Below are 11,066 nucleotides of genomic sequence, written 5' to 3' on the forward strand. Positions count from 1 at the left end.
CACGATTAGCACAACGTTTTCCATGCTCTGCAGAGCCTCTTTGCGACCACAAAATTGTGAGAATTGAGTTGCATTAAAGCAGGCTGACCAGAACATAGAAATAACATAGACATTGGTAATAACAGGAAGAATGATAAGGGATCTTGACAGTTTCCAGTAAATCAAATTTATTAACTTCATATGTAAACACACCATTTATAATTATAAACATCCATAATGCGTCATATGATGTACATGTATGATGTAATAAAGGTGAAATAAATGTCAACCAATATAAGAAAATAGATAATGACTAGTTTTTCCATTTCCAATTTTGTGCTCAAATCAAACATTAGCAGCAACAGTACCGGGAATCCTAGACCAATAATATAGATGGCCGCTGCACTTCCGTTGTGGGTTTTGTATTCGTGTTGTGGCTTTGGCATTGTGTGACCCATCTGGACCACCGTAGAATGTAATATAAAGTGACAAATTATTGAGATTAAATAATTAAAATTGAATATGGGTAACCTTATAACATGGTTGTTCAAATCAAACCTTTTTTTGCAGAATTGGTTGTCAAAGTCACTCAGATCCGTACCCTTGCCTTTTTTCCTGTTTCCAAAAAATCATGGTCCACTTGCCTAATACACTGTATGATCGCATGCTTGAGATGTAACTTCAGTGATAATAATGCCAATGACAAACTTGCATAAAAAGTGCATTTTACAAGATGGCATTAATAGCATCTTGACCTATCCATCATTAAAGACACTAACATCAATTAATAATTATCCCATTACATTGTTTTTTTGTTATAAAATTATTTTACAAGAACATAAAATCATGTAACACCAATGACACAATTAAATGAACCATGTAAAAAAAATGTGTTTCCAGAAAACGCTTTTAAAGGTAAATTTGTAACTTATAGAATGAGGTGATACTGACTATGAAGCTCATTTCAACAGTCTCTTTGTCCTGTGGTCTTTGACCTATAGGAAGCACTTATCTACCACTTTTTATACTTTCAAAATGTCAGTTTTACTATCAATGACACCCAGGACATCAAATTAAAGGACACACATTATTTTGCAATAATTTTCTATCTTAATTATTTTATTTAGTTTATTTACGTTTAATAGACGTTTCATATTTATATTAAGTCTGAGAAAATAAAATAAGTAATAAGTAAAGATTTTTTTAACACCTGCAAATTCACTGAAGCAGTATGCATGACGCAGGGGACAAACCCTTATATATAACTGGGCGAAAAGTTGGCTTATAGAATTATGTCAGTTATATGGGCCTTAAAGCATTTACATAACTGAAAATTCAAGGGACATGTTTCTCACTACATTTTGAAAATGACTTAGTAGTAGTAGCTATTTAATTTTATTATATAATAATGTTACTTATTAGGCTATATTATTTATTGCGCTATTAAATTAAATAACAAATAAACTAGCTTTACTGAAAGGTGGAAATGAAAGGAAGGGTCATATATGACCTCATGGGTTCCCCAGGGCTACAAGTCTAGAACTGGCCAAACATTCATAATAAGTCAATTGGCTGATGATACAACCCTCTTCTTAAAATACAAATCTCAAATTAGCATCAAAACCTTCAATTTTTTTCCCCACAGACATCTGGACTACGACTAAATTTAAGTAATTATTTAAAAAAATGATCTGAATAAAGATTGTTTATTATTAAGACTGCGAGAATGCTGGATAATTTTACACCCTTGATTACTTCCCTGGAAAAAAGACTCTCTGGCTTCAGAGGGATCACAGAGGTATGAGGGATCTCTCCATTACAGGTCGAACCTTGTTAGCCAAAGTTGAAGGTTTTTCCAGTTTGATCTATGCATCTATGACTCCTAAGGTATCAGAGGAGTTGTGTGAAAGGATAGATAATATTCTTTAACTTCATATGGAAGAAAATAATTCACTATATTAATAATACTGGTCATGATTAACACATTTTATTCTGCTGGATTCAATGTTTTGGATGTTTCCACCTTAATAATAATAATAATATTAATAATAATAGATTTTATTTGTAACGTACTTTACATTTACTGAGATGATGCAAGTTCCCAATGAACATTCTGCCATAGGGGTAGAAATGTGTTAGTGTAACAGGACTGACCTGGGGATACAAATTATTGATTTACTATAAGGAAATTGTATTTAAAGCATAAATGGGAAATACTGTCACACAGGAATACATATTTCAATTTTTTTTTTATCATATTCCATAATGAAGTATAGCACACCTTTCAGTTTCACTTTCTTTAATAGTGCTCTGCAAACCCTATGGTTTAACTTTTTATCTTGCAGGTTTACTTTATATACAGACTCATACCTAACAGCCTTGTTTTATTTCGTAGCTGTGTAGTGTCTTAAGAACTGTGCCTGGCAAAAAAAAAGGTTTTCATTTGAATTTTTCATTGGACCACCTTTAGCTTTGACTATGGTGCACATTTGTCATGGCATTGTTTCCACAAGCTTATGCAACATCTCATGAACCACTCCTGGACAATTCGAACCCAATGAATCTTGGCATTCTTGTCCTGGAATATGCCCATGCCAACAGGGAAGAAAAAATCCATTTATGATGGATGGAGGTGTAACCTGATTATTCAGTAGATTCAGGTACTCAGCTGACTTTACTTTACTGCTGCATAACGTTGCTGAGCTGTAATAATGATCCAGTCATTGGCTCTTAAGTATTTGCTGAAATTAATTCACATGGCGACTTTTTATTTGGCTGGGCAGTGTATTATGCCAACACAGTGGTTATAATTTCAATATTTTGTTGAATGCATCATACATAGGGGCTGGACAAAATAATGGAAACACCACATAAAATTGACTGACTTTGAAGTCATTTAAAAAAATGCACACTTACTGTAGTCAGTTGAGTCATATTAGGTGTTTGCTATGGTGTAAACACTGTAACTAGGGATTATGGTGTCAAGAGATCTAATGATGATCAAGGCATTTTGGAGCCCAGTATCTGGGGGCTGGGAGCTCCAGCATTATAGTGACCCTAAGGATCCCAGGAATGCCAGGACAGGAATCTTTGGACGGCTCTGGAGTGGCCAGTGGAGAGTCCCGGTGTGGATCCTGCAGTGGTGGGAAAACTAGTGATTGTGAGAAGAGTTTAGAGGTGGATATTAAGCTAACTACTAATAATTTAGTTCAAGCTCAGTTTATTTCTGAGGCACATTTCACACAACTGCAGTTGAAACAAAGTGCTATACTATCAAAATACACAAACACAAACACTTAAACATAAACACTTAAAGTGTCTTTTAGTGTTTGAGTTTGTGTATGTTGATGATAGTGAACTGCTATACTGAGATAAAACTCTAAGAATAAAAACAAATTTATTGATACTTTAAATATGGAAAGTGTTGGTGCCTGAGGAATATGCAGGGACAGCTCATTCCACAGCTTTGGAGCTGCAGCTATGAACACCTGATTTCCACTATGCTTTAGCCTGGATTTCCGAACCACAAGGAAATATCAAGCAGATCTTAATATCTTGAACTCTATCCTATAGCGCATTGGAAGCCAGTGTAGAGAGGCAGGTATAGGAGAAATACGATCACACTTACATCATCCTGTTAGTGGTCGAGCTGCTGCATTTTGGACCAGCAGTAGGTGTGCAATGGAAGCTTGGCTGACAGCTATGTACAGAGAGAAATGGGTGCGTGCTAAAATAGAACCTTGAGGAACTCCACACGAGAGAGGTGCTGACGAGGAGATTCCTTCCCATAGGGAACAGGATGGCCAGCAACACCTGCTGGCCAAATGGGGACGAAACATAAGGGACAGGGATGGATGAGGACCGACTATGACATGCTGTCAATCTGCCACTGGAGGCAGTGAGAAGAATTTCATAAAGCCTCATAGGTCAGTTTGGTATTGAATTGTAATATTGTGTTTTTGCTTGAAAGAATAACTCATTATTGGACAATATGCAAAGAGGATGAAAAATCTGCCATTTTCTCCCTCCGTTACTACAATCCTGTTTCACAAGAAGGACCTGGTCAGCTAGTGGGCCATACTTATCTACTTGTTTTTAAGAGTTTTAGGTCTTCAGAACCACTACTGATGAAATTTGCACTTGTCCGCCTGTATTTTGGCATAATGTAGCTATTTCAAAATGATGCTTTTCAGAGGACTGCTTTTGTAGTCGAGACAATAACGACATATCACATTGATCTAAAGTCATCTCACTTTATATAAGGTATATACATAAAAAATCCAAAAAGAATAAGAAAAAAAAAGCTCCTTCTAATCACAGACTTGAGCTGTATACTCAGAAAAACTGTTCCAGGTCACGTAGCTCCCCCTGTAGGTCTGTCACAAAAATGCAAACATTAAATTTACTTACTGACGCTTTTTTCCAAAGCAATGAACTCATAACAAATCAAGATCAGACAGCTCCTGGAACAGCTGGGGATTAAGGGCCTTGCTCAAGGGCCCAACAGTGAGATCACCTTGCCAACCATACGATTTGAACTTCATCTTTCAATCACAGGCACAGCATCCCAACCCACTGTGCTACACACTGTCCCCATCATTAGGTCATCATTCAAATCATTCATGCCTGAGAATGTCACCATGCTGGTTAAAGTGAACACCTCCCTTATTGGCATTGTTACATGTTGTAATAGCTTCATTTATCATGTATAATTATTATTGGATTATTGTGGATTATTGTGAGGCACATTTAGAAAAGCTTTTGATAATCAGCGGTGGCCTAATGGTTAGAAAACTGCATTTATAGTTCAATGTTTGCTGGTTCAAATCCCCGACCAGCAAGGCACCATTGAAGTACCCTGAGCAAGGTACCACCCCCAAGATTTACTCCCTGGCTGCTGAATTAGCTGCCCCCTGCTATGTCACATATGGGTTAAATGCAAAAGACATGTTTTGTTGTGGTGTCAGCCCAGTGACCAGAGTTTCCCCAGCCGAGGAGGCTATCGAAAGAACGGGGGTATGCTACCCAGACTTACCGCCTGATCCCGGCTTGGTCCAAGGGGGTCTTTCGGGGTACCCCATCCATTGGTTCCCGAAAGGAACCACCTGCGGTCTCCTCATGGCACTGGTACTGCCCTGTGCTTTTGTTCTGCAGGGTCCACGGTGTGGTCCGGTTCCTGTCCTGCCTGTTAATTTCGTTGACGAAAAATTTTCGTCATAGTTTTAATTAACGACCTTTTTTCTTTGATGAAAACGAGACGATAACTAAATAAAAAAAATATACTCAAAGACTGGAACTATGACGAAAGTTATTGACATTGCTGTAAACGAATAAAAACGAGACTAAAATATTTGCCAAAGACGAGATCCAATCAGAACTACTCTATTTTGTTTAAGCGGGACGACTTGAATAGACATCCAATCAGAACAAACTCCCGAGAGCGGTGATACGCTCAGATGCACATAACTGTAGGCGATTGAAAGACGATCATCGTATGTACCTGGTTTGAAACAGGCTGTTTTCATAAAATTAACACGACAATATGTCAGTGCCAGGAAGAAAGCGAAGCGAAGAGAAGACATATGGACACATTTCCAGTTTAATATTACAGAAAACAAGACGCTTTGTAAGCCATGTGGAGTCACCATCACTGGTAAAAACACAACGCACTTGAAGCGACACTTGCAAGTGAGTCATCCTGAAATCCACGCGAAGGTAAGCTTGCTAGTCACGTTAGCACTAAAATTTCTGCAGATTGTAAAAATAAAATCCATGTCATGACTATCTTTGGTCAGGTGCAACAATCAGCAACTCTGGTTAGTTTAACGAGCTGTAGCTTAGTGTGTTCACTGGGTAATTTCTATATATATATATATATATATATAAAATTTTATTATTTAAGAATTGTACATGTTCAGACAGAGCATGATCCCTGATGGCATTTTCTTTGCACTTTTTCTTTGAAACTGAGTTTCAACAGTTGAAATACAGATTAAAAATTTATTTCTGGTTTTTCTTATTTTGTTATCTCTAATTTTTGTATTGCTTTAGTTCTGCACTGCTACTTTCATTTGCTATTTCATTTCATAATATGCAGCTGGTTCAAACAGAATGAGTAAAATCTATGCCAATGTGTATTGCACATTTAAACCTTAATACCATTCCATAACAAATTGATAACGTTTTTATTTCATGTTCAGAAATACAAGGGAAACTAAAACATGGATTACTGTTTACACTTTATATTTTAGCTGACTAAAACTATTGTAGATTTAGTCGACTAAAATCCTATGATTTTTAGCCGCCTAAAACTAGACTAAATCAAAAACAATTTAGATGACTAAATTATGACTAAAACTAATGACATTTTCGTCAAAAGGCTATGACTAAAACTAAATCAAAATTTGCTGTCAAAATTAACACTCCTTAATTGGCGCCCTCCGCCTCTGCCGACCCCTCGCTGTCTACCGATGCCGTTCTTCCCTCGGCTGCCGCAGACGAGAGGAGCTCGTCCTTTCTACAGACCCAGACAGGACTCCGAAGGCCCCCCTGTCCGCGACCCTTCTGCGGCGCCCCTGACCGCGATCATTTTTTGGATAACTGTCATAATCGTTATACACCTAGAAATTGAAATGTTTTAATCACTATTTAATAGTTTTGGCAGTACAGTTTTGGATTTGTGCTAGTATCCTTCTTTCTCGTTCGGTTATTCCCGTTTGATTGGTTCGATCAATGACGTCTTTTCTTCACGCTGCTATTGTTTAGCCGCGCGCCGTCCCGCTCTAGCAGAGTAATCATGGAGGACTTAGTTTCAAAGCTAAACACGACAGCTCTGCGGTTTGCGCATTTAGGTTTCAAGCCAAATGAAAAAGGGGAGCCTGGTAACCTGACTGAAGCGATTTGCCGAATGTGTGGAAGAAAACTGTCGGTCAAAAGCGCCAATACAACAAATCTACAAAACCACCTCCGGATTTATCATCCCACACACTAGGTAAAACAACCTCAGCTGCGGCTCCTCCGCAACTGGCTATCACTAATGCTTTTGATCGAGTTACTAAATATAAAAATGGCGGAGCCAAATCGCGCTCGTTAGCAGACAGCGTAAGGAGACATATAGCGAAAGAAATGCTGCCGTTCAATACTGTCGAAAAGAAATTACTACCCAGACTGTGGCATAATTAGTGCATATTGATCCTGAACTAACTCGGTACTTGCAGGAACAGGTGTTGAATCCTTCAAGGGATCCCCTAATGTGGTGACGTGATAACCAAGCAAGGTTCCCTTCGGTTGCAAAGTTAGCTCGGAAGTACCTCTGCATTTGTGCGACAAGTAGTGCCTCTGAGAGAATGTTTAGTACAGCAGGAAACCTTGTGACCCCAGTGAGATGTGGCCTTAAACCAGATAAAGTGAACATGTTAGTGTTTCTTGCACGGAATCTGCCTAGCCAGTAATGAGCATGATCGGTTATGTGTGAAAAGGATATTGACTGTTGTATTGTCATTTTAGTTGGTTACTGATTATTTGTTATTTATGTCTGACTCTCTCCTGCCCTGTACATTTTTTAACAAAACAAAGGCAAACACATTTTTTTTTTACATTTAAAAGTTTCTGCCTTTTTATATGTTATCACTAGTGGTTTGTTGAAAACATGGGTTTGTCAGCATCATCTTTTCATCTTGCAACTAAGTGCAGCTTTTTCAGGACTCTTCTGAAGAAGCATCCCCATAGAAAAGTCCAGTTGTCAGACCAGGGGAGAAAGGTAAACCGTCTTTATTGTGATCTGCAGGGAGACGTTACCTAGCAGTTATGCCTGCATATGAGTCACACGTTTCACACATGATTGCACTCGCATTTTTGTGTATCGCAGCCCTTGGAGAAGAACATTGACCGGCTACTGGAGCACATAGAGCTGCATGGCCTCCACACTGAGGGCATTTACCGCAAGTCTGGTAGCGTCAACAGCATGAGGGAGCTGCGCCAGCAGGTTGAATGAATGAATGCCTTTTATTGTCACTATACACGTGTATAATGAGATTAAGAGCAGCACCTTCAGTGCAAAGATGTACACAAGACAAACAATAAACAAACAGTGCAAAAGTTCTGCAGCGCTATGTACATTTGGAATAAATGACTTTGCACGGCAAAGTGATGGACACTCTTTCATATGGTTTCTTGTAAATAAGCATTTGAGATTTTTGTATGTATATATTTCTATTTAAAAAAGACATTCACTACTTTAATTCTACTTGTTTTTTTGGACAAAATAGGAAAGGTAGGTTTTTTTTTTTTTTATGTAAATTCTCCTTGAGAATAATGTCTGAGTTTTGTTCCTTTAAATCAGAGCTAGATAAGATTTTAACAACTCTGAGCTATTAGTTAAGTTCTCCCCAAACGAGCTTTATGGGCCGAATGGCCCCCTGTCGTTTGTAAATTTATGTAAGTAGGGTTTTAAATGTATGAATTTACAATGTGATATGCAGTGTGGGTTATCGCACATTATTTAGGTATTACACGGTAATAATGATCATGTGATATTGCACAGTATACAGATATTGCACAGTTATCAACACCATTTAGGTAATGGATATTGCCCCAGTTGATAGACGGAAGTCCAGGGATTGGGTGTTGGACTGTGTAGTCTACTGTCCAGTCAATGCATGTGTACGTTTAGGATGGCTATGGCTTTTGGGGAAAAAACTGTTCTTGAGTCTGTTTGTCCTTGCTGTGATGCACCTGCAGCAGGTCAAACAGATCAGAGCCAGGGTGGGAGCTGTTCTTGATGATGTTTTTTGCTCTGCTGGGGCAGCGGGAGGTGTAAATATCCATCAGGGAGGGGAGAGTTGAAGTCCAAGTTGTGCTTCCTGAGGACCCTCAGGAAGTGTTACCGCTGCTGAGCCTTCTTGGTAACTGCTGTGATGTCTGTCTAGGAGATGTCAGCGGCGATAAGGATGCCGAGAAACTGGAAGGTTTGGACCCTCTCCACACACTCGCCGTTGATGTAGAGGGGGGCTACGTCGGTGCTGTGCCTCCTGAAGTCGACTATGATCTCCTTGGTTTTCTTGGTGTTCCAAGCCAGATTGTTCTTTGAAAACCAGGTTGCCAACTTCAGGACCTCCTCTCTGTAAGCTGCCTCGTCTCCCTTTGAGATGAGTCCGACCAGTGTGGTGTCGTCAGCAAACTTGACTATGAGGTTGTTGCTGTGGGCCGGACTACAGTCGTGGGTATAGAGACAGTTTAGGAGGGGGCTCAGCACACAGCCTTGTGGGGATCCGGTGTTCAGTGTGCGAATGGAGGAGAGGTAGGGGCCGAGTCTCACAGTCTGGAGCCGGTTGGTAAGAAAGCCTTTTATCCAGGCACATGTGAGAGGGGGGAGGCTGAGAGTGACCAGTTTGGTGATGAGAAAACTGCTATAATCCACAACGAGCATCCGGACATAGCTCTGCTGCCGCTCCAGATGGCTCAGCACAGAGTGGAGAGCTACGGCGATGGCATCTTCTGTGGACCTGTTAGCACGATATGCGAACTGGTAGGGATCGAAGTCTTGGGGGAGATGGTCCTTGATGTGCTGGAGAACCAGTCTCACAAAGCACTTCATAATTACCGGAGTGAGGGCCACAGGGCGATAATCATTTAGGCCTGACTGCTTCTGGATGGGGCAGGGAGGTCAGTTCTCCTATCCAGTACCAAATGATGAAATGAAACATATCTCCACCCCCACCGCAGAGCCACCAGAAAAGTCACAGCAACTGGCTAGAATCTACCAGGTGCTGGACATGCTCCCTCCAGCCAGCATCGACATGCTGGAGAGACTCCTTTTCCATTTAGTCAGGTGGGATGGCATCCCTTGCTCACTTCCCAGATATCCTTCACAATGAATTGTATTGTATTGAATTGAATTGCAAAGCTGGACTCCACCTCTGCCTTCCCTGACCTCTGACAATCTTCTCCTTCTCAGGGTGGCCAGTGAGGAAGGCCATAATAGAATGTCCACACATACCAATGGCGGTATGTCTGGAGGACTACCCCATGCATAGTATCACCGGCCTGGTCAGTGAATGGCTCCGGAACCTGCCTGAACCACTAATAACGTTCAGCCAATACAGTGGCTTCCTGCATGCCATGGGTGAGGCCTGACTGCTTCTGGATGGGGCAGGGAGGTCAGTTCTCCTATCCAGTACCAAATGATGAAATGAAACATATCTCCACCCCCACCGCAGAGCCACCAGAAAAGTCACAGCAACTGGCTAGAATCTACCAGGTGCTGGACATGCTCCCTCCAGCCAGCATCGACATGCTGGAGAGACTCCTTTTCCATTTAGTCAGGTGGGATGGCATCCCTTGCTCACTTCCCAGATATCCTTCACAATGAATTGTATTGTATTGAATTGAATTGCAAAGCTGGACTCCACCTCTGCCTTCCCTGACCTCTGACAATCTTCTCCTTCTCAGGGTGGCCAGTGAGGAAGGCCAAAACCGAATGTCCACACATACCAATGGCGGTATGTCTGGAGGACTACCCCATCCATAGTATCACCGGCCTGGTCAGTGAATGGCTCCGGAACCTGCCTGAACCTCTAACGACGTTCAGCCAATACAGTGGCTTCCTGCATGCCATGGGTGAGGCCTGACTGCTTCTGGATGGGGCAGGGAGGTCAGTTCTCCTATCCAGTACCAAATGATGAAATGAATCATATCTCCACCCCCACCGCAGAGCCACCACCTTCCCTGACCTCTGACAATCTTCTCCTTCTCAGGGTGGCCAGTGAGGAAGGCCAAAACCGAATGTCCACACATTCGCTGGCCTTAGTCTTTGCCCCCTCCATCCTTCGCCTTCCAAACAACACAAACCCGCTCGATATTTTGAAGGACATGAGCAAAATCACGATGTGAGTACCTCGCTTACCCTTCAGGCACAGGCCACCAAGGCTTCTGGGCTTGTTCCCCCAAAAGGCTGTAGGCTGCGTCGAACCCCCACCACATAACTGTCTTTCTATGTGCACCGTCTACGCAGGTGTCTGGAGCTCATATTAAATGAGAAAAGGAGACGTTATGAGGAGCTGAAAGAGGGGGAGGAAAATGAAGCAATG

This window comes from Paramormyrops kingsleyae, chromosome 12 (assembly GCF_048594095.1).
Source record: "Paramormyrops kingsleyae isolate MSU_618 chromosome 12, PKINGS_0.4, whole genome shotgun sequence".
Taxonomy (NCBI): Eukaryota; Metazoa; Chordata; class Actinopteri; order Osteoglossiformes; family Mormyridae; genus Paramormyrops; species Paramormyrops kingsleyae.